The 25,224-nt window shown below is 42.9% G+C and overlaps 1 protein-coding gene across 1 annotated transcript in view; it reads left to right on the top strand.

Moving 5' to 3' along the window:
• The window catches only part of OSBPL2 (oxysterol binding protein like 2), an 85,078-nt gene that overhangs the window by 23,519 nt on the left and 36,335 nt on the right, over nt 1-25,224 (top strand). The gene's annotated exons all lie outside the window — the stretch shown is intronic.

The following is a 25,224-nucleotide window of genomic DNA, read 5'->3' as shown; positions in this document are numbered from 1 at the left end:
GGAGACCCAGCTTTCTCACACTGGGCCCTACATTATGCTGCAAAATTTGTTGGTAGTCTTCAGACTTCATAATGCCATGCACACGGTCAAGCAGTCCAGTGCCAGAGGCAACAAAGCAACCCCAAAACATCAGGAAACCTCCGCCATGTTTGACTGTAGGGACTGTGGTTCTTTTCTTTGAAGGCCTCTGTTTTTTCCTGTAAACTCTATGTTGATGCCTTTTCCCAAAAAGCTCTACTTTTGTCTCATCTGACCAGAGAACATTCTTCCAAAACGTTTTTGGCTTTCTCAGGTAAGTTTTGGCAAACTCCAGCCTGGCTTTTTTATGTCTCTGGGTAAGAAGTGGGGTATTCCTGGGTATCCTACCATACAGTCCCTTTTCATTCAGACGCCGACGGATAGTACGGGTTGACACTGTTGTACCCTCGGACTGCAGGGCAGCTTGAACTTGTTTGGATGTTAGTCGAGGTTCTTTATCCACCATCCGCACAATCTTGCGTTGAAATCTCTCGTCAATTTTTCTTTTCCGTCCACATCTAGGGAGGTTAGCCACAGTGCCATGGGCTTTAAACTTCTTGATGACACTGCGAACGGTAGACACAGGAACATTCAGGTCTTTGGAGATGGACTTGTAGCCTTGAGATTGCTCATGCTTCCTCACAATTTTGCTTCTCAAGTCCTCAGACAGTTCTTTGGTCTTCTTTCTTTTCTCCATGCTCAATGTGGTACACACAAGGACACAGGACAGAGGTTGAGTCAACTTTAATCCATTTCAGCTGGCTGCAAGTGTGATTTAGTTATTGCCACCACCTGTTAGGTGCCTCAGGTAAGTAACAGGTGCTGTTAATTACACAAATTAGAGAAGCATCACATGATTTTTCAAACAGTGCCAATACTTTTGTCCACCCCTTTTTTATATTTGGTGTGGAATTATATCCAATTTGGCTTTTTGACAATTCTTTTTGTGGTTTTCCATTGAAGACAAATTAAATGAAGATAATACCAAAGAATTTGTGATTGCAATCATTTTCTGGAAGAAAATTAGTACAGTCCTATGAAAAAGTTTGGGCACCCCTATTAATCTTAATAATTTTTTGTTCTAAATATTTTGGTGTTTGCAACAGCCATTTCAGTTTGATATATCTAATAACTGATGGACACAGTAATATTTCAGGATTGAAATGAGGTTTATTGTACTAACAGAAAATGTGCAATATGCATTAAACCAAAATTTGACCGGTGCAAAAGTATGGGCACCCTTATCATTTTATTGATTTGAATTCCCCTAACTACTTTTTACTGACTTGCTGAAGCACAAAATTGGTTTTGTAACCTCAGTGAGCTTTGAACTTCATAGCCAGATGTATCCAATCATAAGAAAAGGTATTTAAGGTGGCCAATTGCAAGTTGTTCTCCTATTTGAATCTCCTCTGAAGAGTGGCATCATGGGCTACTCAAAACAACTCTCAAATGATCTGAAAACAAAGATTGTCCAACATAGTTGTTCAGGGGAAGGACACAAAAAGTTGTCTCAGAGATTTAACCTGTCAGTTTCCACTGTGAGGAACATAGTAAGGAAATGGAAGACCACAGGGACAGTTCTTGTTAAGCCCAGAAGTGGCAGGCCAAGAAAAATATCAGAAAGGCCGAGAAGAAGAATGGTGAGAAGAGTCAAGGACAATCCACAGACACCTCCAAAGAGCTGCAGCATCATCTTGCTGCAGATGGTGTCACTGTGCATCGGTCAACTATACAGCGCACTTTGCGCAAGGAGAAGCTGTATGGGAGAGTGATGAGAAAGAAGCCGTTTCTGCACGTACGCCACAAATAGAGTTGCCTGAGGTATGAAAAAGCACATTTGGACAAGCCAACTTCATTTTGGAAACAAAGATTGAGTTGTTTGGTTATAAAAAAAAAGGCGTTATGCATGGCGTCCAAAAAGAAACAGCATTCCAAGAAAAACACATGCTACCCACTGTAAAATTTGGTGGAGGTTCCATCATGCTTTGGGGCTGTGTGGCCAATGCCGGCACCGGGAATCTTGTTAAAGTTGAGGGTCGCATGGATTCCACTCAGTATCAGCAGATTCTTGAGAATAATGTTCAAGAATCAGTGACGAAGTTGAAGTTACGCCGGGGATGGATATTTCAGCAAGACAATGATCCAAAACACCGCTCCAAATCCTCAGGCATTCATGCAGAGGAACAATTACAATGTTCTGGAATGGCCATCCCAGTCCCCAGACCTGAATATCATTGAACATCTGTGGGATGATTGGAAGCGGGCTGTCCATGCTCGGCGACCATCTAACTGAACTGAACGCGAATTGTTTGTCCAAAATACCTTTATCCAGGATCCAGGAACTGATTAAAAGCTACAGGAAGCGACTAGAGGCTGTTATCTCTGCAAAAGGAGGATCTACTAAATATTAATGTCACTTTTCTGTTGAGGTGCCCATACTTTTGCACCAGTCAAATTTTGGTTTAATGCATATTGCACATTTTCTGTTAGTACAATAAACCTCATTACAATCCTGAAATATTACTGTGTCCATCAGTTATTAGATATATCAAACTGAAATGGCTGCTGCAAACACCAAAATATTTAGAACAAAAAATGATTAAGATTAATAGGGGTGCCCAAACTTTTTCATAGGACTGTATTATCTGACAGAATTGCAGGGGTGCCAATACTTTTGGCCAACACTGTATCTGTGGCCATTCTACACAAATCCATAGGAAGTGAATGAGTACTAAGGCAGTCTGTGACATACCGGTACTCTACACATTTGGGTCACTCAGTTGCCCACTTCCACTTCATATCATTTACATTAAGTTAAGCGCCCTTGGCTGAAAGTAAAGTACAATAAATGTGACCAGACCCTCTGGCAGCTTTCCATGTTTAAATGATATCTTTCCTAACACAGTGGATTCGCCATTTTAGCATGGCAAAATCACAAGATGGATGGATTTAGTGCATCACTCATGGACCTTGCACCACCTCCAACAAATTCAGTTCTTTACATCAATTACGGTAATACCTGCAACTCCACTGATTTTGGCACAGTTGGAATTTTTACTCTAGCCCCCAGCGTTCTTGAGCAATCAATGCTGTTAGTTGTGATGCCTGAAATGCTGTTTAGCCTCTGCACTGTCAGGAGGGCGGTGTCAGGCAGGAGCAGACAAGGGGTGTGATTCTGAGCTCTGACACTGGCTATCTCAGATTGGAGATCTAAGTTATGTCGCCCCCCCCCCGCCTGACACTGCCCCTCTGACGTCACAGAGCTTGAATAGCACGTCAGGCACCAAAACTAACTGTGCTTATTACTCGGAAATGGTGGAGACTAAAACCAGTGGAGCGATGCTAAGAACTAGAATTCGTTAGAATTTATTAGAATTTTTGATGAATTTTTGTCAAAGAAAATGCAGGGTGAATGAAAAAAAGAGAAATGTAAATCAAAATTCTATCACTTCTTCTAGATACACTTCCAGGCCCCCCTGATTGTACTCGTCCATAGACTAGTACTGGGGGACATTCTTCACAGGCCAGCGTCACCGTTGGGCGGTAAGGAACGCCCCTTTTAAAAGTACAGAGCTATTGACAAATATAGTCAGGGGCGTTCCTCACAGCCCAGCTAGACTGTCAGTAATGCCCTTCTGACATTGGGCAGACATTGGTACTGTTATAACGGCATCGGTATCTCTAGCCCTGGGGCACATAACGGGAAAGCCGACAGTATACTGAATTCAGCGCACTGTCTGCTTTCTAGCTGTATATAAAACTGCATGTGACTAAAAGGTCCTCTTTAAACTATTACACTAGTATTTTTTAAAGCATTCTTAGATTGCAGAATTTACCCATGTCTCCCTTAAATTCTGCACAGTACTGTATGCGGCACTTTCTTGATATTTTTGCAGCTTTCGGCTAGAATCCGTCATCCATTGAAAATGCAATTATCTCTTGTTAACCACCATGTCTTGTACTCGCCATCCATTTCACACCAGGCACATTGTACTGTATATTTGTCACCTGAAAGAGCAGGATTTATAATGTGCTCAAGTAAGAGCCGATGACACAGAGTTGCTACTTGGCATGTCAGTACTGCCAACCGCCATTAGTATTTGTGGCACTTTAACAACATTAACCCCTGCTGCTTACCCCTGGGCACTCCATTCAGCAGCTCCGTGACAAAGTCTACCAGTGCGGTGTCTCCCTGGTCTAGTCTTGGTTAATTATTACACATCTTATTTACATCTAATGTTTGCATAGGATATCACAATTGTGGCGTAATAAAAGTGCTATTAATTAGTTTGTTTTGATTGTGGGGTTCCTCTGGAGATCTGAATGACTTGATATTGGAATGGAAGCAACAACCACTGATTTTTGTGAATTTTATTGGAAAGTCGTTCTTGACAGTAGAGTATGCAAGCGATAGAGGTAGCCCTTATTTATACTGTAGAACCTATGAAGAGGAAGAGTAACCTAACACCAAGTTCATGTTGGGGAGGGGGGGGGGGCATGTACCGGGTTGGGTTCAGCATGTTCTTTAAATTCCAATCTATTTTCTTACATTTCAACTGGAATGTCACCATTACTGTGAGGTATTGCATGTTTTGTGAATGTGACTAAGATGCACTACTACTTACATGCTGTAGACTAGTTTGGCATTGTTTTGGGGAATAAAAAGCTATATATATATATATATATATATATATATATATATATATATATATATATATATATATATATATATTACTGTTTAATTGACCACCCATTCCACCCAACATGGGGCCTTCGCTTAAAAAGGGGTGTTCCAATTGTTTAGCTCAAATGGAGGATTAAAATAACGAATACTATATACTTACCTCTCTGTTCAGATGGGAATTCAGTGGAGAGTCTCTATTTGGGTCGCTGGTCTTCGTTGACGATCTGCCCATTATACAAACAGTTCAGTTGTTCAGTGGCCAAGTGCTGATGCTTCATTTCAACAGAGGCAAAGACTAGTGACCCAAATGGAGCTTACTGATGCCAGTAAACTATGTGGTTGCTAACAGAGAACAATAGAGTAAAAACCTAGTACAAGGAAATTGAATCCCCAGCCAAACGGACAGGTAAGTATATAGTATTTATTTTAATCGTCCATTTGCTGTGGACTGTAACCCCTTTAAACCTTACCTGTCTACTTGCATACAGTGAGTGACTTATCCTTCTTTGTAATACATATGCAGTGAATAAAGGGTGAGAGGAATGAGCCAACTAAATGGACTGAAAGCAGACAGCCCACTATCCCATCAACGTTAGGATTTCAAACATCCAAGGGCCCACTTGCTGCTGGGCAGAAAGTCCTCCTGACCCCATCAACAGCAGCATTATTGGTCACCTATTTGCACCTGTTGCCAAAGAAATACTACATTTCCTCATTTTAGGTGGAGAATATGCAATTTACGCTAGGTTCACACTAGCGTTTGGGTTGCTGTCCTTCGGATCCGCATGGAAACCCTTTCCACTTAAAAGTGTTTACACATGGGAATCCGTGGACCCCATACCCTATACTGACTGGTTTCAGTATAAAATCGCCAGAGAGAAAAGTCCTCCTTGCAGGTGGATTCAGCAATGGAGACTCCAATGTTAGGGTGAATCCAGCCTTAGGCTAAGGCCCCACATTGTGGAAACCCTACATGTTGGGTTTTTCTGTCCGCTTGAAAAGTCGGACATCTTTACATGTGGACAGTGAAGGAAGGGCACGGAGTGCAAAAGAACGCACCCGATTGCCATTTAAATAAATGACAAGTGTCACGGATACAGCTAGTGTCCGCTCCTAATGTCCGTGCCAGATTTTGAACGGACACTAGGAGCGGACACTACCTGTCGGACACAGACGGTAGTGTGAACGCCCCCTTAGATGTTTCCCTTCTGTTAAATCCACTCCCGACTTTGGCTCAAAAAAACGCAGCAAAATCTGCAACAAAAAAGCTGCATTTCCACAACATGGGGCCTTATCCTTAGGGTAAGTTAACAAAGCAGATTTTGCAGGATGACCAGCCATGCAAAATTGAGTAAAAAGTTAAACATTATATGATTACCAAAAAAATTTAAAGAATTACAAAAAAATATTTAAAAGTATTTTCATTTTTTTTTGGGAGCCTTCACACGGTGTTACGGTGCACTCATTCTGATTGTAAAAACACGTTCAGAATGAGCGCGTAAAAAGCAGCTCCCATTGACTTGAATGGGAGCCGGCATACGTGCGCTCCCCATTGAAATCAATGGGATGCTTTTTTCCTTATTGCTTTCAATGTATTATGCGCGTGTTTTTATGATCAGAATGAGCGCACCGTAACACCGTGTGAAGGCTCCCGGGCTTGATTCACATCTGTGCATGATGTCCACAAACGGACACCTAATCCACAAAAAAAGATTGGTTACCTTAGGAAACCCACGGACCCTATATACCAGGGGTAGGGAACCTTTGGCTCTCCAGCTGCTGTGAAACTACAACTCCCAACATGCTCCATTCACTTCCATGGGAGTTCCAAGAACAGCAGAGCAAGGGTGCATGCTGGGAGTTGTAGTTTTGTAACAGCTGGAGAGCCGTACGTTCCCTACCCCTGTTATATACTGTAACGTAGGACTATAATGCCGGACTTTTCTCTCCTCATTTTTCATACACAGAGGATTGGAATTAGTAAATGCAGATGTGAACCAAGCCTAAGACTAAGTTCACATTTCTGTTAATAAAGCTAGTTGCCTGTCATAGGATGAGAGCAATGGGCTTAAGCAGTTTAGGAATGAGCCCCTTATCAAACGAAGAAAAATTCTTGGATGAAGGAAGTTTTTTTTGTTTGTTTTTTCCTCTGTTTGTTTACACTGGAGGGAATGCAAATGTAGGGGACTCTGTCTACATTGTTTTTTCCATTGCCATTTAAACCCATAGCTCTAATTCTACAACGCATGAGAGCAACAGGCTTTATTAATGGAAATGTGAATTTAGCCTAACAAGAAGTTAGAGCTGTTTAGTACACTAAAATGGCGTAACAGTGACCAAAGGCCTGAAGCCGTTAATCCTGCTCTCTGGGTTCTCTGTGAGATTATGGGAGTGATGACTTTTAATCTAGGTTGAAGGTGGTAATCTCTCTCCCTAATCTAATGACATACTAGTCATACAGGTGTATCTCACAACAATTGGGAAATTAATAACGTGGCATTATTGGGAAATGAATGTAAACCACAGAATGTATTCCAAAATTTTTACTAGATTGTAGACTGCATCTGTTGCTCTATAGACAGAATACAGGCAGGCAATTTGATCTCTCTGCTGCCATTGCTAGCGCAGGAAACCCCATGCTATAATATATGCTACATTCTATTGATATATTATTATGTGATATGTTAATATTGAGTCTAATTTTTTCAGTTAGCATTTAAAGTAATATAGATTAGTTGGGGAAGTTTAAAGGGACAGTGTTCTATTTCCTTGGCATGTTCCAGGCTAACGAAGGCTTACAAGGCTATTTGACAAGTGGAGGACGTCCCTTATGCCAGTTGCTATAGGGCTATAATGCTGACTTGCCAAACAGTTGCTTTCCTTACACGCGGCACATACCTGCTCCACCTGTCCGACCACTTCTGGTCCTCTACATTCTATTCAGATCGCCTGAACACACACAGCCAGGCTGGTAGTATTATAGGACAGACGCAGTGTCAGCCACGTCCTGGTCAGCTGCCTCTTTTCCTTGGGCCCTGTAGGTAAATACTTTTTTGATTTCTTTTCTTTCTTCTTATGACGTTGCTGTGACCCCACAAGTGGACACATACAGAACCGGTGGAGGAGTCTTTATGATGTGTGCTTATACATTAAGTATCCGTTTAGGAACCCTTCATCTGAAGTATTATCTAATTTCAATTCCCATGCACTAGGCTGTAAGCTATTGTTCTCTGTTAGCAGCCACATAGGTTACTGGCATCAGTAGTAAGTACTCGGAAATGCTGTGTATAAGCAGAGCCGCAATGGATGTTTGGAGGGCCAGGTCTGACCCCTTGCTACTATTGTAACCTTGATGACAAAAGGTTTTAGAATGTGATCATCTGCACTGTCAAATACTGACAAGTCCTTGAAGATTTGGACAAATGTATTTTTCACTGGGAGAACCATCATAGAGATGTGTGGTTGGTTATGTGGGGGATTCAGTATTCACATGTACTGATGTGAGTAAAGTACTTTGGTTATGATGAAAAGCTCCTGTTTAGCTCCAGCATCAGACTAATCCTCCATCTCTGCTTCATCTCTGTCCCTCTCATGTGACCTGCACTCCATCTCAAGACAGATATAGCAGTGGTTTCTCTTTTTTAAGAGTGATTTGAAGTCATTTTAGCACAGGGAAGGGAAGCAGGGAAACTGCCTTTGATATCTTACAAAGTCTCTTATAATCGCCTGTACAATTTTTTTTCCTGAAAAGTTTGTTGGAACTACGATTTAAAAGCAAAATGCTAGGTTATCTTCTTTATGATACTCGATTTCTCATTTTATGTATGGGAGGTATCTACTATTAGAACATACAACTTGTTTTTTTTTTATCATTGTATTTTCATGCTTTCTATGCCGAGTTGTTGCTTCTACATAACAGCCTATTTTGAACAAGCATAGCTGCAGTGTAAAGAATAGTGGAGGGAAGCAGGAGGTCTGAGACTAGAGTTGCATTTCAGACTATAAAATAATCATCCACGAGTATAATGAAACCTGCACAAAACAAAGGCATACATTATAGATGTTGCCTAGGAAGATTGAAAGGACCACAGTGCTTCTGTAGTCCTTGCAGCCCCTTAATGTTTCTGATAGGCAGGGTGCCTCAGCGATCAGAGGACCACTAATCTTACATTGACGTCAAGGCTCTGCGACCTCATACAGTACATAATTTATGTGATATGACACCAGTATCCATCCAGGGTCCTGTGATCTAATAGAAGGCTGGTATCCGGCCAGGACCTTGTCTTTATTGCAGAATGACTAATCACTTACAAAGCTAGTAATGAGTCACTGAGTAACTATGATGTGGAGAAACCTGTTTGAATGGTGCGTAACACACAGGTGACATGAGCCACACCATGTGACCTGCCCACAACACCTTAAGGGTTAAAGTGAGTTAGTAGGTCTCAGGGTGTTATTTGCACACTTTCCTGGAAGTGATTCTTCATCTTTTTTTTTTTATATATATAAAATGAATGGGTTTGAAAACCACCTGCCGGTTTCCGTCTCCTGTCCAGTTTCTCGGGCAGAAGACGGAAACCTGCATAGTGGAGATCGGGCGCTGGTGTGAACCTGCCCTAACTTCTCACTCATACATATGAGTTTTATATATTTTTGTGGCAATCCAATAATCCAGAATATTTAGTAGTCTAACACTGATCGAGTCCTATGGATGAGGGAATTTACTGTATTTTTCATGAACCCAGATCTCTTGGCTGTATGTTTTGGACAGTTTGTTTTTGTAGAGCTGTGTACTACAGTTACCACACCCTTGTGTTCTAGAGGCCAGAATAAACATTTTTGCCATTTTTTGTAAGTTACTGCAGGTCATTGCTGTCAGGTCCTGTCAGTGAGAAAGTGTGTGAATCTATGAATCCGTGTGTTTGGCATCTGACGTGGCGCTTTTTCATAAGTAAATGCAGAAAAGTACACGTAAGTCTCAAAAAGGAGATGTCCTGCAAGCTATTCCTTAAATGGGTTTTCCAGGACTTGCTTATCAATGACCTATTCTTCAGTATTTGATCAATGTGTCTGAACCCTGGAACCCCCACAGATCAGTTGTTTCAAGAGACTGCTAGGTTTAAAGGGATTCTACCATTAAAGTCTAATTTTTTTGTCCCTAACATGTCTGAATAGCCTTAAGAAAGGCTATTCTTCTCCTACCTTTAGATGTCTTCTCCGCGTCGCCGTTCCATAGAAATCCCGGTTTTCGCCGGTATGTAAATGACTTCTCTCGCAGCACTGGGGGCAGTCCCCAGCGCTCAATCAGCACTGGGGGCGTCGCCAATGCTGCGAGAGAACTCTCCAGCACCACCTCCATCTTCTTCAGGAACCGGTCTTCTTCCGGTGGTGGCTTCAAACTTCTAAGCCTCGGGCAGCCGACTGCGCATGCCTGCCGGCCACAAGAGGATGGGCAATTGCAATACTGTGTAAGCGGCCATTTTCTTGTGGCCAGCGGGCATGCGCAGTCAGCTTTGCCCTAGGCCCGTGACCTAGAAGTTTGAAGCCAACCCCCAGAAGAAGACGCGAAGAAGACCCATTCCTGAAGTAGATGGAGGCGGCGCTGGAGAGTTCTCTCGCAGCATTGGGGACGCCCCCAGTGCTGCGAGAGAACTCATTTGCATACTGGCGAAAACCGGGATTTCTACGGAACGGTGGCGAGGTGAAGACATCTAAGGGTAGGAGATGAATAGCCTTTCTTAATGCTACTCCTACGTGTTAGGGACAAAAAATTTGATTTTAATGGTAGAACTCCATTAAGTAAGTGCTGTCGCCTCTTCAGTGAATACCAAGCACAGCAGTGTGAATTACTGTGTGTGCATTGTTTGCTATGAAGGCTCTGCCTCATTCATTAGTAATAACAGAACATGATATCACCAGCCTGTGAAACAGATATGTCTAATCTTACTGCTACTGCCACTTCGAGCAACCAATCTGTGGGAGTCCTGGCCGCCAGACCACCACCGATCAGACAAAGATAATCAATATTAGTCCTAGAAAATCCTTTTAAAGGGGTTGTTGCATTGACCACTGGGCAGCTGCTGTTCCATTCATCTCTATGGGACTGCAGAGGAGAAGCTTAGTACAATGATCGGCAGTCTTGTAGAGTGGAGCCACACACACCACCACCACCACCACCACCCCCTTCTCAAGAACCTCGGCCTGTACACTAGGTCATGTGCATCTTGTGCTGATCTTGTCCTGAGTTACAATTTGTATAATACTCCCGGCCCGCACTCACTATTCTGATGGCTCTTACTGGAAACATTCAGCAACCCTGAGGTAAAAAACAAACTATCGGCTACTATGAATTACTGTTATTCATGGAGCAGTGTTTCTTATATCTCTGTACCCAGATGCAAATCACATGATGAAGCTCTATGGAAACACTGAACAAGCATGGTGTACTGTATGATTTCAGCTCTGGAGCGTACAGAATTTAAAAGGCAGTTTAGGAGATCTGCCTTAAAAATGCACACAAATATAAATGTTATCCATCTCACTCATTGACAGGGCCAGTAGTCAAGCTGTCTAGGGGCCTGCCAAGGCGGACTTGTCTTACTTAACCTTGAGGGAAATAATTAACCTTTGCTGAACATCAATATGTCAGACTTGCAAGGTACACAAGGGGACAAATATCTGAGTTCAAGGTGTGGACCTTGTGTTTGTCTTGGACTTTCTTTTGTAATGTGTGATGTAGCAGCTTAATAAGAGAAGGACTGAGATACCTCTATGATGTTATGGTGCTGTAGACTTTAAAGGACTGGTACCCTACATTCTGTCTTGTAACTAGCCTTGGTGGTTCATGACTTCTCCAATGTGCCGTCCCTGTGTCATGCTCCCTCAGGCCCTGCATTAAGCACAACGCCAAGTATTAGATTCACCGGGACTGTTCCTTTTGGTATAAAGCGTTTGCCCCTTGTGTACTGTGACCTCATCCTTACAATACCCGCCGCTCTTCTGTATTCATGCCAGCTATCTCTGTCCTTTTCTGAGTTGCATTCCTGATGTTATCAGGCTGTATTTGCTGTGATGCCGGCCTGCTCAGGCCTGCAGGATCCTTATCTTGCCCAATTATTTCTTTTGAGATGCTTTTTCCTGAATCGACTACCAAGGAGCGCTCAATGCTCGCTCTCCACTTTCATTACCTCATTATAATTCTGTAGTTAGCACAAACTCCTTTGCATTTGCATATGAAAGCCTATAGTCTGACAGAGGATGGGGTACTCTATCAGGTCATAGAGAGAGTGTTCCTATTCCAGATATGTACAGATACCAATCATAAATCTAGTTTACCCCTTCCCCACCTCTCAAGTCATATGCTTCTAAGCTGAACATTGACATCTGCTGCAGTCATCCCTAAAGACCACAGGGGTCTGATCCATGGCCCCATAACTGACACTTCTGAGACGTATCAAGGTGTTCTTTCTGACCACTATGTATCTGTATAGCTTCCTTTCTTATTGTTGCCGTCTACACAAACTGGCGTCTAAGACACTGTCTCAACAGCTCCCACCTGCAGAAATGCCTCTCTTGGGTACCATCTTTTTTTTTTTTTTTTTTTTTTTAGGATAAACAATCTCAATCTATCCATCCCTTTTGTTTCCCAGAAGTATAAGCGTTGTCAGGGTTAATCTGCAGTGCCTTATCTTTCTGCAACATTTCAACTAAGCCAAAGTCACGTCTTATTGGCCATATTTTTTTTAATATCTTTATGATCAGTTTAAAGGTAGTCTGTCAGGTCTAAAGTGCTCCCAGACCAGTAGTGCCAAGTATATATACCAGCACCATACCTTTGTGGCCACAAACAATGAACCAAAGCATAGGTAATCATTTTTTATGAATATGCAAATCAGCTGGCAAATGCATCCAGGACAGGGCCTGATTTGCCTTTTGATAGCCACAAGTGCTCTGAATGTCCTCTAAAATTGTTGCCCAGTGTGACCCTTTAAGGGGGCATTCACACGGAGTAAAGTGACGCTGATTCTGTCACGATAGCTCGTGGCAGAATCAGCACTGATAAAAAGACTCCCATTGACTTCAATGGGTTCCGTTTGACGCGTGGATCACATTGAAATCAATGGGTTAAAAAGCCTCCCATGTGAACTCTCCCTTATCAATGAATTACACAAATCTGGTAAGTCAGACCCTGCCCCTGATTCCTGATGCACTCGCTGGCTGATTTGCACATGCATAAAAAATGACTACACCCATACTTGGCCATAACATGTTGAGAGTCTGCTCACTTCCATAGAGTATTTCACAAGATCAAGTTATTGCTTTGAGTCTAGTTTGGTCCTATAACTAGGACTGACTTAGTAGACTAGCGCCACGTTCACATCTGCAGCAAAGTCTCCCGAAAATCGGGCAGAGGAGATCTCAGGGGGAATTTTAAAATAACAGATCCCCGCTGTGTACTGTATGTAAACCCTCAAATGTAAAGCACCATGGAATTAATGGTGTTATATAAATAACTAGCTTTTACCCGCGACTTCGTCTGCGGTGATTTGAGAATTGGGCGGACACAGACGTGTGAAACTGTAAAAGTGCTTTAAAAAGTTTGGTGGGCTAGCAAATGTGATGTGATGTGTTATATTGTGTATGTCGTGATACAGACAATGTGATGTGTTGTATTGTGTATGTCGTGATACAGACAATGTGATGTGTTGTATTGTGTATGTCGTGATACGGACAATGTGATGTGTTGTATTGTGTATGTCGTGATACGGACAATGTGATGTGTTGTATTGTGTATGTCGTGATACGGACAGTGTGATGTGTTGTATTGTGTATGTCGTGATACGGACAATGTGATGTGTTGTATTGTGTATGTAGTGATACAGACAATGTGATGTGTTGTATTGTGTATGTAGTGATACAGACAATGTGATGTGTTGTATTGTGTATATCGTGACACGGACAATGTGTTGTATTGTGTATGTCGTGACACGGACAATGTGATGTGTTGTATTGTGTATGTCGTGACACGGACAATGTGATGTGTTATATAGTGGAAAGCTATATGTAAATGTGAGTGAGTAGAGTGAGGGCTACTCCTGAGGTGACAGTAAGGAGTGTGCAGGCAGGTTGAGGCAGGAAATGCCAGGCAGTGTGTGTGAGTCTATAGCTGGGGCTAGGAGTCCTGCATTTGTGAGTCTCCTGCTAGGAAGCCAAGTTGTTTAGTGGCACCAAAAGTAGCCTGTGACTCAATCCTAAGGGAAAACTATGTTTGTGGAAAATTGCACGCAAATCCGTCCAGGCGTTTTAGCGTGATTGAGGAACAAACATCCAAACTCACAAACATCCAAACACACAAACTTTCACACTTATAATATTAGTAGGATAATAGTCCATGGGGTCCGTTGGGCTTCATGAGTATCCGCTATTTTAGCGGAACTCTGATGGGCCAGAACAATGGAAAGGCAGTGCTAGTGTTAAAGCCCATGTTTAAGACAAGAAAATTGTGGATGCTTTTTTCAGAAACTGCTCCACATCTGTCCACAGGTTTGGTTTGGTATAGTAGTTTGGCTCCACTGTCATAGGGTTGAGCTGCTACACCATAGCCAACCTGTGATCGGGCATGGGCAGCCATAACTTTTTTTATTTCCGGACAGCCAAAAGTCACACCTTGTGCCTTCCCTTCCCATGAACATTATACTGGTAAAAATGTCTCAGTTACAGTAAATGGATAGCAGTATACACTCACCGGCCACTTTATTAGGTACACCATGCTAGTAACGGGTTGGACCCCCTTTTGCCTTCAGAACTGCCTCAATTCTTCGTGGCATAGATTCAATAAGGTGCTGGAAGCATTCCTCAGAGATTTTGGTCCATATTGACATGATGGCATCACACAGTTGCCGCAGATTTGTCGGCTGCACATCCATGATGCGAATCTCCCGTTCCACCACATCCCAAAGATGCTCTATTGTATTGAGATCTGGTGACTGTGGAGGCCATTGGAGTACAGTGAACTCATTGTCATGTTCAAGAAACCAGTCTGAGATGATTCCAGCTTTATGACATGGCGCATTATCCTGCTGAAAGTAGCCATCAGATGTTGGGTACATTGTGGTCATAAAGGGATGGACATGGTCAGCAACAATACTCAGGTAGGCTTTGGGTTTGCAACGATGCTCAATTGGTACCAAGGGGCCCAAAGAGTGCCAAGAAAATATTCCCCCACACCATGACACCACCACCACCAGCCTGAACCGTTGATACAAGGCAGGATGGATCCATGCTTTCATGTTGTTGACGCCAAATTCTGACCCTACCATCCGAATGTCGCAGCAGAAATCGAGACTCATCAGACCAGGCAACGTTTTTCCAATCTTCAATTGTCCAATTTCGATGAGCTTGTGCAAATTGTAGCCTCAGTTTCCTGTTCTTAGCTGAAAGGAGTGGCACCCAGTGTGGTCTTCTGCTGCTGTAGCCCATCTGCCTCAAAGTTCGACGTACTGTGCGTTCAGAGATGCTCTTCTGGCTACCTTGGTTGTAACGGGTGGCTATTTGAGTCACTGTTGCCTTTCTATCAGCTCGAACCAGTCTGGCCATTCTCCTCTGACCTCTGGCATCAACAACGCATTTCCGCCCACAGAACTGCCGCTCACTGGATGTTTTTTCTTTTTCGGACCATTCTCTGTAAACCCTAGAGATGGTTGTGCGTGAAAATCCCAGTAGATCAGCAGTTTCTGAAATACTCAGACCAGCCCTTCTGGCACCAACAACCATGCCACGTTCAAAGGCACTCAAATCACCTTTCTTCCCCATACTGATGCTCGGTTTGAACTGCAGGAGATTGTCTTGACCATGTCTACATGCCTAAATGCACTGAGTTGCCGCCATGTGATTGGCTGATTAGAAATTAAGTGTTAACGAGCAGTTGGACAGGTGTACCTAATAAAGTGGCCGGTGAGTGTATATGTGTGTAGTGGATTAGAAGGGTTAAATGTAAACCGATCTAGGAGGTCAGGATGTGAAGGCCGGGGTGCTTATTGCTCAATACTCCCAGGGTCAGAGCCAGCACATCATACTGGAGATCTGCAGCTGCATACAATATATAATCTGCTTCTAATGTTACAGGACATTCACTTCTGCCTTTCTCAGAAGTATCCGTGTTTTCTGAAGATCATTCCAGTTCATTTGCAAGACATATGTTAACATGTGATCGTACCTCATGTGTAGTGTGACTCACACAATAGTCACACTCACTACCAGAGCATAAGTTCTCATTGGTTACGTTATTGACTATTTCATGTAGCTGTTTCCTAGTTCCTAGTGTATCTACTCCTGGGAAAGGTGGATGATTATCAGGATGGCCATCATAACATTTTCTAAAGAGCTTTTCACTCAGCTTTCCTTGAAATGAATGTTAAATGTACACATTTGTGTGCCCTGTCTTGCTATGTCTGTGCACAGTTACAACCATGTTCCATTGAAGATTTTAATAACCTTAATGTTGCCTGTCAACTATTTCCCCAAATGTCCGAGAAAACAACTACAGTATTTAGGCCGGTGGAAAGCTGCATTCCAGCTCCTATGGGATGTGTAGCGGCTGCATATAGTAACTTTCATGTAGTCTTCACATAGGTTGCCAACCTTTAAGACCTCATGCACAAAGCAGGGCCATGGGCTTAGAGGGGCATGGAGTCTCTGTAGTTACATTATACTCCATATGTTGACATATAATGCCAATGTATGGCCCTATTTTAAAGGGGTTGTCCATGATTATTTTTTTTGTTTTTTATGGCCTATCCTTAGGATATCTGATTATTGGAGGTGGATGGGGGGGGGGGGGATGGAACAACTTCCAGCTAATGCTCACTCCAAATTCACTCACATTTACATAACCTTTGTGGCTTTGAGGTATGGCAGTTCCTGAAGGGGCGCAGGACCTGGTGGACGATATACTTGATTCACAACTATGCACTGGCCTCTTTATGAATCCGACAAGTCCTCTGCCATCAAGACTGGCGTACAATCCTCTGGTCTTGACTAATCCACTCCTGTTTGTCTTGTAGTAGTCCCCACCGAGCTTTCATACCACTATGTGCACAACGCCTAAAACTGGGACTTGGCAACATATAGGACGAGGTCTTATGCGGGGGGCGGGAGGGGAGTGTGAAAGAAGCTGAAAATGTATCTGTTTTCATGGGACATAGACTCAATAGAAGTCAATAGGGAAGATTTATGCAAAACGTTGTATAAAAAAACTGGCTTAGTTGCCCATAGCAACCATTTGTAGTATAAGAAATTAAATCTGTTCTGTAATTGGTTGCTATGGGCACCTAAGACCATTTTTCTATAAAACGGTTTTTGATAGATCTTCCTCAATGGGTCCACTGACTTACAGAATGAAAGCTGGGCTGTGATTGGTTGCTGTGGGTACCGAAGTCAGTTTGCTTTTTGGCAGTTTAATAAATCTTGCCCATTGACTTCTTCTGAGTCCATGTGGTCGTCAATACAAATAAATATAGGACACGCCAGTTTTTGTGATGAACTGTTTTGATGGTCCTTTTGAGAAACCAGGCGTGTGAGTACATCCATGGACTTTCCTGGTTTTTTAAGATGTCCATATGTGCTTGCTGTTCAAAAAATGGACTTTCTATGGCTGTTTGAGTAAATAATATTGTCTGTTTGGCATGTGAAAAACCGAACAGCTGTGTGAATAAGCCTTCTCCGGCCGCTTCTACCACCAGTTTTGTTTAAGTGGGATATTTGCTGCAGTTTAAAATGAACTAATGTATTTTCCAAGGGTCGAGGAAAAGGCTAAGCCTGGCATCTAACTGGCATCTGACCGCAGCATTGCTTGTTGGGAGCTGACAGCAATGCAAAACACATTGAAATACCCTCTGGTGGCAATTACTTGTCTAAGGAAATGTAGATTTACAGCCTAATTAGAGCAGAAATGCTACGAGCGCTCCACTTAATCCCCTGTGCTCCCGCTTTAGAAAAGGGAGGATGAACCTGAATGTAAACACCGCTAAGCCATAAGCTGTCCACAGAGTGACTGCTCATGCTGTATCTTTTTAATACCCTCCAAACCTCACCCAAGCTGACTTCTGACTTGTCTTCCTTGTAATTATCAGTAATACTCCAGTCTGGGCCTATGAATGCCAAGGTTGTTAGAATTGAAGTGGGGGAAGGGTTAAATGGGAGTTAAAAGGAAGATTAAAAATACATGGCTTGTTTCTTCCAGAATAGAATAGTGTTTCTCCATTTCTTTTCACCCCTTTATTTTGGCATGCCTTCATTAAATGGGGTTTCCCAGTCTGATGTGAATTGGTAAAGAGGTTAGGCCTCTGCAAAAACCATACCCATTCACTTAATACCAGACTCGCCATATGCACAGTGAAATATCATTGGCCTTTATTGTACCTCAGTTTTAATCAAAAGTTGAAATACCTCTATGGTCTAGCCTGGCAATTGGTTTTCTAGCTGTATAAGCCTTCATATGTGGTGTCAAATCAGTTTTTGATCCATTATGGCTGTATCACATTTCTCTCTCAGACTGGGGTTGTGTACAATAAGGAACAGTCTGCCCTTCCTCTATCCATTAATGCTACTACTGGGTTCTTCTCATATAATTCTGCCAGGAGTAACTGTACAATAGCAAACAGCTGCTATAAACCTAAGGGTAAGTTCACACGGAGTAACGTGCCGTGTGATGTGGCACGTATACGGCGTGTGAGACTTTGAGCAAAATAACGCGGCGTATACGATCACAGCTCCCATTGAAATCAATGGGAGCGTATACAGCGCTCAAAGTCTCACACGCTGTATACGTGCCACATCACGCGGCACGTTACTCCGTGTGAACTCACCCTAAAAGTGAACATAATATAGCAGATCCAAATCCAGGTTTTAAAAGCAATTAAAATAGATCCCTGGTGCCACATCATCCAGGATCAGTCACCGTCTATTCTAAAGTTACACTATCTAACTCTTAGTGTGTGCCACTGTTTTCTTCGTAGTATTCTCAAAATCTCTTCTCACTGGCAGTAAATGGAAACATTCCTGGTGTTAAAAACTGTTTCAAACAAAGCATTGCTTGAAAACATTATTTTTGCTGAAATTTTGTTGAAATCTTGGCTGAACCATGAAAAAAACCCTGCCAAACATGTGAGCACATATATATATATATGTATATATGCACCTTGCTAATAATTGTATGATAAGCTTGTTGTTCTGAGCTCAAGTACAGTTGTTGACTAGAGCCATAAAATAAAGTTGAGTCTTTCACCCTCGGCAAATACAATGTCATGACTCATTCCCATCTGTCAAGCTCTTAGAACTTATTTAAAGGGGTTAACCGGTTTTTAAGATTGAAATTTATAATATTAGATCACCTTGGACCCCCACAGATCACTTGTACAAAGGTAGCTTACTTACACTTATTTGTACTTGCACTCACAGCTACAGTTTGTGAGGGAGCAGTACAGGGGTCCCAGGTATCTGACCCCCATACATCTAATATTAATGGCTTAGCCTAAGGATTGGCCATCAATCTTAAATCCCAGATAACCCTTTTAAACTTGCTATTTCTGTTCACAGAAAAGCTGAGTAAGGACCAGTATGGCCACAGAGGTTCTCACTCAGCTTTTCCAGACAGACAAATGTGCCTGTTCTTTCAGCAATGAAGTGTCTGTGCCATTGGGACCACTGCTGTGGCCGTTGTGTTAGTAAATTTAGTGTGGAAAGCTCCCTCTAGTGGTGGCTGCAGGCGGACCCAGTTTCATATTTTAAGGGGAACCTGTCAGCAGAACCCAACATATTTACTCAGCCTTGCAGATAGATAGGATAAGGTTACCTGAGTCAAACAGTGTTTCTCCTTGTGAATCTATGCCTCTGTTGTTGAGATGCAAATGAGCATCGCTCCAAAGAGATCATTTAGCATTTTGGCAAAAACGGTGATATCTCAGCAATAGCAGTGCGATTCACAAGGGGCAAAACACAGATTCAGGTGACCCTAACCCATCTGTCTGCAGACAGAATCCCGATAAAGGAGGTTCCCAGTTCTACCCTTCTATAAATGTTCTATATATAACTTTCTCATATACGTATACTGCTCTCCATGACATAGAACAGTCTTGTATACATTTATAGTACTCTCAGCTGAGAAGGGAGAAAATCCTATCCAGCCTAGGCAATGCTCTATGAGCTGAAGACTGAAATGTTCAAACAGATTTACTAATATTTATTAACATTTAGACCAGCTAAATGTCGATAAGTCAGTCCAAAGATGTGGCAGATCTATTACAGTTGTGCATTCTGATAGATTTGGGGAATTTTCAACATTTTTTATTGTTTTTTGTATCTTTTGTTTTTTATGTCACCTATTGGATGGTATACTTTAGATTAGTATCTTAAAAATTTACTGGCAAGGAGCAAACATCTGTGCGTTTTGTTACAATTTAGGAATAAAGTTATCTAAGTTGATTTGGTGTTAGTTGTGCCATCATTTCTCAGCCGAGGCCAAACAGTATTTACTCTGTCGTCATCTTCATTTTCCGCTTTCAGGGTCACTGCCGGGTGTCGTATGTTCTAACCTTAGTACATTGCCTCTTACATAATTTCACATACAGTTTCCTCTTGTTTTGAACTTGAGTATAAGGCACTGCTGTTTACTTTATTTTGGTAGTGCCGTAGTTGGCACAGACGACCGTGTTTACCCCGGCAGCACTTGTGCGACGTGTGAGGCTCCCACTTGTCCCATCTATAATTGGAAACCTTACCCTGCCTAGCACTGCTCCACTGGGACCTACTATACATGCGAGTCTTGTTAGTGTTCGTTATTGCTTCTTTATGTGGCTGACCCCCTTGATAAATAGTGCTCATAGGATGGGGAGGGGGAGACCACAGAAAATAAGCATAAGATTCCTTACGGATTTAACTGCACAGAGCAGAATTTACTATGTAACAAGACCACCTCTGAGAGCTATAATTGTGGCTACATTGGTGGTCACCCAGCTTTTCTAGGAGCAGATACCAATTTTCCAACAAGGGTTACCAGTGCAAATGTTTGTTCTCTGCATTGGATCAGTAGTTGCTTTGCATGGCCTCTATAGAAATGAGCAACCATAGCCGCTGGATAAGCCAGCTTGGTTCTGTACAATGTTTAGGAGTCTGCAGTTTTCACAGGAAGGTTCAGAATTATTCTGTATGTGTGGCTGCCTCAATATAATCTTCATATTAGATAATTGAGGTCAAGGTGAAGGGTTCACCATGATTCCAAGTGAAGTTGGGGAATTGTCCTCAGTGTCATGGGATGCTAGCAGCAAGAGCCCTGCCCTGCACCCGTGAATACACATGACATGATAACTAAGTCACCCCTTGAAGAGCATTATCCTTAAGATGTAAGCCCTTGATTTGTCATCTTTTGTAAAGTTAGTAAATTCAGCCATTTTCTTTTATCAGTCCCTGGAAAAGCTGGGTAACAATCACTTAGGTAGCTATTACAGAGTTTATAAAGATTTTACTGAGCTTTTACAGGGACCTGAATAGTGAGCCAACCTAGATTTGGAGTGGTAACCCCCCATCCTTTTATTCCATATCTGTGGACAGGAAAGCTGGGTATGTTGCACTAATTACCGTAATTGAATACATATTAATATTTTACTATAAGCCATGTCTTATTTTTATATCTTGAGAATGCTGGCTGATAATGCCTATGGCCACCATAACAGCTCTTCTAGGGTTTTTCTTCTCCAATACTAAATTCAAGTCTTTCTATTTTTGTTCTTTTTGCCAGTCGTGAATCTGGGAAAGTTGTGTGAAGGCTTGAATGGTGAGCATATTTATAGTCCTTCAGTTTGGTCTTGAATCAGCTTTAAAAGACTTCTCAATGTTATTTATGTAACATAATGCAAGTTTCATTACGGTAATCTAGGAGAGCTTGGTGGAGACCGACATTTCCACCATTAAAGTTGTCACCCAGTTTTCTTAAAAAGGTTTTCCCATGAGCATGGCCATATTTATATTTATGGAGAATTAAAAGTTAGATATTTTCTCAAATAGAAGGAATTTAAAAAATTTCCCAGAGAAGTATTTTCTCTAACCATCTTGGTAGTGACTGTCTTTTATCTTGATCAGTTGCCAGTGGCTATGACCATGAACACAGGAACTTTCTATGGTCTGGGGCTTGTCAGAAACTCAGTTATAATTTCCTTGTTGTGGCCACATTCTCTTCTCATACATGTAGTGTCCCTGCCTGGTAAACTGCCCGCAATAAGGAACTCATGGCTGGTTTGTGACAAGTCCCAGACCACTGAAAGTTCTTGCATTGATGTTTGTGTCCATTGGTGGCTGATGAAAACAAAAGATGTCGCCACTAAGATGATTAGAGAAAAAAATTAAAACTGCAAATATAAAGGATTAAAATATATACTGTATATACTCGAGTATAAGCCGAGTTTTTCAGCACAGTTTTTGTGCTGAAAAAGTGCTCCTTGGCTTATACTAGAGTCATTAGGGGAATTTTCTTCTAGCAGGCAAACCCCCCCCCCCCCCCCCCCCATCACATGCCGGGTGACGTGGCCATGTAAGCTCAGGCCCACACCCGGCGTGTGTCTGCTTCCTGGCCTGCTAGCAGAAGTACCGTAAGTACTTCTGCAGTTTGAAATGTACAGCATCGCCATGCTCCTGGCAGTAGCGTGGTGATGCTGCGGCCCCACCACCCGCCCCGGTGTCTGTATGCCGGGTGCGGATGCAGAGTCTGTAAGGGCCGGTTCACACATGCTTGCTAATGTGTTCCGTCTGTAAGGAGTGCACACGAGGACCCTCCCGGACGGAATACAAGCGCAACTGCAAGCGCTGTGCAGTTCAAGCGTATGGGCCCCATAGATTATAATGGGTTCCGTGGGCTTGCTGCGCACTGCCCGCACGAACGATTGAACTGCCCGTGCACTTAAACTGCACAGCACTTGCAGTTGCGCTTGTATTCCATCTGTAGGGATCCTCATGTGGACCCTTACGGACGGAACACATCAGCATGTGTGAACTGGGCATAAGTGTAATGGCGCCGCTGCAGAGCGGTCACCATAGAAACCGGCACCTCTGCTGTAAGCTCTTACAGCAGAGGTGCCATCTGGAGATGTCCTCCCCCCCCCTTCAAGTTTAAAATTATCCCCGGGGCCGGTCCCCACCGGCCCCATACCTTTAAAGTTGCAGGTCGGCTCCTGCGCGACGAGCTTGCAGGAGCCGGTCTGTTCTGATGACAGCCAGAGGCCTAATGAAGGCTCCCAGGCCTGTCATAGCTATATTACTATTGTGGCTGGTCTATGACCATCCGTAATAGTAATGTAGAGAGTCTCCCATAGACGGCAATACACTTGTATTGCCGTCTATGGGACTTACAATCAAATGATTGCAGGTTCAAGTCCCCTAGAGGAGGGCTAATAAAATAGTGGAAAAAAAAGTTTTTAAAAATATAATTTTGAAGTTCTAAATCACTCCTTTCCCTAGAATACATATAAGGGCGGGTTCACACCAGCACCCGATCTCTGTTATGCAGGTTTCCGTTTTCTGTCGGCAGAAGACGGAAACTGACATTCATTGTCCGGCGGTGAGCGTCTTCTGCTCTCTGTGGCGAAACCGTTTTTTCTGTACCGGACACAAAGTCGTGCATGTCCGACTCTGTGTCCGGTTAAAAAAAAAACCCGTTTCGCCGCAGAGAGCAGAAGACGCTAACCGGCGGACACTTTTCAAACCCAGATTTGAAAACTGCCTGCCGATTTCCGTCTCCTGCCCAGTTTCTCGGGCAGGAACTGGAAACCTGTATAACGGAGATCGGGCGCTTGTGTGAACCTGCCCTCAAAGTAGAAAATGACTGTGACACACATACACACATTAGGTGTCCCTGTATCTGAAAGTGCCCGGTCTACTGAATATAGGGTATCTGCAGTGCTCCTGTTCCATCGGGAAGGGGTTAATAGGAGCACTGCAGATACCCTATATCCAGCCAGGCTGAATTCCAAGTAGGGGGAAAAAAACCCAGTCCTCAAGCTCAGGGAAGGGGCAGACAGACAACCAAAACACCCCCTCCCCTTCCCCAGCAACCCAGCATCTACTGCATCCAAAAATTCCGGCCGTTTTAATTTTTTACATTTTCCAGTAGCTGCTGTTCCCCCCCCCCCCCCTCCCCTCAGCTTATACTCGAGTCAATAAGTTTTCCCAATTTTGGGGGGTAAAATTAGGGGCCTCGGCTTATATTTGGGTCGGCTTATACTTGAGTCCATACAGTATTTTGCAAAGATGTTTTCCTTGTAATTGTCTCCAAATCTAAATATGGGTTTCTTTAAACTTGCCAATGACCAATGTGTCACAATATGGGAGTTCAGGAGTCTTGATACCCCGATGGGAGCTGTGTTTATAGTCCTATTGGAAGTCACCCAGCTTTCATAGGATCAGAGAAATATTTTCTTTAGCTTCTCTCTTTTTAGTTTTAACAATTTGAAAGAAGTGGCCACCTCAAGGAATTCTATATAGTGTTATACTTTTGACTGTCTAATAGAATAATCCTCAGTCAGTGTTTGTGGAAATAGCCGACTACTGGAACACATCTGCGATTCCTCTCCATTATCCAGCCACAAAGATTTCTACTCTTTGTACGTCTCGGCCCGGGGGAAATCTGTTTGTATTTTTCTGTTTTGTTTAAGATGTATTTTGGAGTTGTCATTTACGTCCCCCTATCCCCTCCTTGGGGAAATTAAAATGGCTGCCCCATTAAAACAACACAGGTTACTGTGGTTACCCGCTGCCTGCAGACTGCTGAGAGATGTAAACTTTTCTGGGAAAAGTAACATTTTTATGTAAAAAGAGAGAAAGTGGTTGAAGGGGATGAATCACAATGTAATTGCCTTCGGGGTTTTCTAGCGGCTCACCGGTTGATATGTCTCTGTAGGCGACCCATCCCGTGTTTGTTAATAAATGCTGAAGATTTCAGATAAAGATTTTAGATTAGGAAATTCTTGGAGAACATGGAAATGTATTCAAGGGGTGGAATTACATTATTTACAATTGTCTAATATGATCCTAAGACCCTAATCACATTGCTGGGAATCATTTGGGAGAACTGCTGCAGGGAAGTCAAGTTCTTGCAGCTGCCTCCGGTCCTGCCAGCCGCACTTAAGGATTGTCTATTGTAAATGGTGTAAGCTGTCTAAATGCCGCAGCAGGTGACCTGTGGCTGCCTAATATTGCCTACGGCTTGGAGTACCAGCAACGCCCCTATTTTGCAACTTGGACCTTTCCAGCTTCTTAAAGGGCGCACATCTGTTCCTCTGATGTATCTTAGCTGCCACCAATAGTGGTTATTGGAAGGGCTTCAGCAGTCACGTCATATCGACCACATTTGACTAAGCAGTTCACCACTGAGTCCAGTCATAGGCTGTACCAGTCATAGGCTGTACCAGTCATAGGCTGTACCAGTCATAGGCTGTGCCAGTCATAGGCTGTGCCAGTCATAGGCTGTGCCAGTC

This window comes from Leptodactylus fuscus, chromosome 6 (genome assembly GCF_031893055.1).
Source record: "Leptodactylus fuscus isolate aLepFus1 chromosome 6, aLepFus1.hap2, whole genome shotgun sequence".
Classification (NCBI taxonomy): domain Eukaryota; kingdom Metazoa; phylum Chordata; class Amphibia; order Anura; family Leptodactylidae; genus Leptodactylus; species Leptodactylus fuscus.
This window is presented reverse-complemented; position numbering and strand designations above follow the sequence as displayed.